This window comes from Arachis hypogaea, chromosome 6 (assembly GCF_003086295.3).
Source record: "Arachis hypogaea cultivar Tifrunner chromosome 6, arahy.Tifrunner.gnm2.J5K5, whole genome shotgun sequence".
NCBI lineage: Eukaryota > Viridiplantae > Streptophyta > Magnoliopsida > Fabales > Fabaceae > Arachis > Arachis hypogaea.
Window position 1 is genome coordinate 34,418,908 of NC_092041.1, and position 3,724 is coordinate 34,422,631.

The window sequence follows — 3,724 nt, forward strand, 5'->3', positions numbered from 1 at the left end:
TTAACCACTTTTCTTCCGGTCTTTCAACCTTTTAGCTTCTTTAAACATCACTTTACGAGTTCTTATCTTGATTTCTAACTTTCTAAGTCATAATTTAACCTTAATACCATAAATATATTTTATATTAATCTCATATGTTTTTATGATACTTTTGAGTCTTGTTAGGGTCTTTTCTTACCATTTTTCTTTCTTTTACTCTCGTATTCACCATCTTATGAATTTTTTTTTTCTTGATTTCTAACTCTTACAAAACTATATTTTAGCCCTAAGATCACTAGGGCATTCGGCCATCATACATAATCATATATATCCATCAAAAATTCATTTTAAACATCATTAACATACTTTAATGGTTTATCAATAATTCAAGCATCATCATAATCGTACATAATCATCAACCATTATCAAAATATCAATAGAAATATTTTATTCAAGAAAAAAACTTTCTAACTTCCTAATCCTTAACTTTTTCTATTAATCTTTCTAGGTTACTTCTTTAGCCTTTATGCTTACAACAACTTCTTAAATGAAAAATAACATCATTTGGTTACTTGTAGGCCTTATGGACGAATTGACTATGAAGGAAAAGGGAGAGGCTTCTCACCCTTTGAATCTTGGAATTTGATGTCGAAGTTCCTTGAGATTCCTAAAACATATGACATGAACAATTACTATCAACAAAAACTTATTGATTTTTAAGTAATTAGGTTAAGACTTGTACCAGTTGTCATGGTTGTGACCTCTGCGTCTGGTGGATGGCTAAGACTTGTACCAATTATCATCGGGTATAATCTTCTTGCTTCCGGTGACTGTAGGTCTCTCATCAGCGTCCTCCTAGACAACCTTGGCCTTCAAAGCCAATTGAGTGATCAAGCAAGGAAAGGCGAGGTTTCCAATATAGTGAGCCCGCCCCATGTACTTCCTAAAGAGTCTTGAAAGGTACAACTGTTTATCCTCCAAAACACACCAGATCAGTACCGCCATATCTACTATGATTGCGGTCTCATGGGTACTCGGCGTCACTTAATTGGAGAGGATATGATGCCATTTCCGAGCTTCTAAAGTCATGGCATTTACTGAGATAACTTTAGGAGCTGTCTTGTTTGCTCCATATATCCAGCTACTCTTAGGCTTGGCAATCACTTTCATCACCTTGTCCCAGTTGAATGTCAGCATTTTTCACTTACCCTTTGCCTTTTCATAATAATCTTTTCCACTAGTCTTAGGTGAAAAGTGGAGGATCTCCTCTAAGGCTTCCTCAGTCACCAAAATCTACTTACCCCAGAGATAAACTGCATCGAGGGCCTCCACGTAATAATTGGCGTAGAATTCACGGACCCAAGATGCATTCACCTTCACAAGTTTCCAATCCAGGAATACCCATCCCCACTGCTCAATCCTCTCATCAGTGAACTTCCTCAATTTAGTGAAAATTTGGAGTTTTATCTCAATATGCAGGCTGCGTTTCTGAAAATCGGGAAACTTTAATTTCTAGTAGCGGTTGGAGAATTTAGATAGATTAGTAGGAGGTGTTCTCTAATTTTCCTGGTCTCTCTTACTTATCATCCGCTCAATCCGTGGCTCATCCGTTGATTCAACGGTTTGCCTGGTTCTTTCCCTCTTACTTGGCCCTCTTACTTGGCCTTTTCCTTTCTTTTTTTATCAGTTATCCTGAAAAGGAAGAGAAGAAAATGAGTATGAGAAATGGAATCACAAGGCCAGAAACAAATATTATATAAACAAGCGTCATTCAGTGACATAGAAGCAACATTCTGACATAAATGCCTAAACAAGGAATAATGAATCAAATTACATGGTAGCTACAACATGTAATTCAAAACACAAATTAAACACAAAGGCAAAACCATATTCAGAAGCAATTGATCTAAGAAATAATAGGAATAATGTTCAACACGGTGAGCATAGCAAGTGCAACATCAATATGCTTTCAAGCACCAATATCACAAGATTGATACAAAAGAGTGATGTTCAAGCCTAACGTAATCGACACATCAATTGAACGCAACCAAACTTAACAGAATAGTTACATAGGATAAAAGTGTGTCAATCTTGCAAAATTAGGCAAAAGAATCCTCAAACATGTAAAATGTGCAAGTTTTGATCACTTAGATATTGAAAATAGTCACTTTAATGTATCTAAGTAAAATAAGGGAGAAACCAATATTGAAGTAAAAAATTGACCAAAAAGTCAATACAAGACTCTTCGAGGCAAGATTGCAAACAAGAATCCTCAAACATGTAAAATGTGCAAGTTTTGATCACTTAGATATTGAAAACAGTCACTTTAATGTATCTAAGTAAAATAAAAGAAAAACCAATATTGAAGAAAAAATTGACCAAAAATTCAATACAAGACTCTTCGAGGCAAGATTGCAAACATTTGCGTGCAAAGTCACATTGATATAGAATACCGTCAATAAAGACCGTGTAATACTAATTCCCAAATTCAACAATAATGACAGCAACATTCAGCAATGTTTATCAGAAATTCATCAAAACAGCAGTCCAATAAATCAGAAGCAATCAAAGCTTAAAAATCACCCAAGCATGATAATGTGCAATATCCAATTGTAAATAATTCTAGCAACAAAATTCAACAGAACAGCAAGAAAATAGTAAACCTCCACACAACCCAATAATATCGAAACTATGACAGCAACAATTCTTTAGAAAAATCATCAATCATCCACCATATATCATCAATTCCAAAATGGTTCCAAACATCTTCAGCAATAACTAAAGTAAACTAAATTATCCTAACCTAACAACATACTAATTAACGGTAACTAACAGCAAACCAATAGCAAACTAGTTTAGAATCTAGAATCAACTAATAGCAAACTAATCTAACTAAACTAATTAGTCAAAATCAAAGTAACTAACAAGGTCAAATTAACAAAAAATTAAAGGAAAACAAAAATGAAACAAAAACTGGAAGCGGAGTAGTCAAAACAGGATAGAGGAAAAAGGGGGTGGCAGCAGTGGTGGCCAACCACTAGAGGCGGCGCCGGTGGCAATTGATGCGCCGGAATAATGGAGGAAAATATGGGTGCCCTTTGTTGTAACAGCCACAATGGAGGAGGTAGGAAGATGGAATGGGACAAGAGGGATAAGAAGGTGGCTGCGGTGAAGGTGCCACAATGGCTGCGTGGGCGAACGGAGAGGGCACAGAAAGAAAAGAGGGAAAAAAAAGAAAGAAGGAGAGGGGAGATGGGATGATGGCCGGCGATGATGGTGGCTCGCTAGAGGTTGTGGTGGCTGGAGGTGGTTGATCATGGTTCAGAGTGGTGGGTTGTGGTAAGGGTTGAGGAAGAAGAACGAAGAAAGAAGGAAAGGGGTGAAGTGTTGTGCGAATTAGGACATTCGCATAAGGGAGTTCGTTTTTCAAATTTGTGCGTACGCATTTTCCATTCATACTCGTGACTGGGACAAAAATGGGAGTTTGTGTACGCATCTGCCATGCGTACGCATGAGTTGATAAGTGTTTGGCATCGATGTGTTTGCATAATATTCGCACAAAACCTTTTTCATTCAGGTAGAGCATTGTGCGTACGCACAGTATTTGCACAATGCTCGCTCAAAAGCACTTTCATTTTGTTTTGGCATTGTGCATACACGCGATACTCGCACGATTCTTGCACAAAAACACTCTCATTTTGGAAAGGTGTTCGTGCGTACGCATAATGTGATTCTTTTTTCTTTT

At 36.9% G+C, this 3,724-nt stretch overlaps 1 long non-coding RNA gene across 1 annotated transcript; it reads right to left on the reverse strand.

Moving 5' to 3' along the window:
- Positions 1-381: 381 nt before the first annotated feature.
- Positions 382-3,479, reverse strand: LOC112696540 (uncharacterized). The gene is made up of 2 exons (XR_003150752.3): positions 722-3,479; positions 382-646 (listed from the first exon to the last, which is right to left on the reverse strand). It is a non-coding gene; the product is annotated as an uncharacterized lncRNA (long non-coding RNA).
- Between the last annotated feature and the right edge of the window lie 245 nt (positions 3,480-3,724).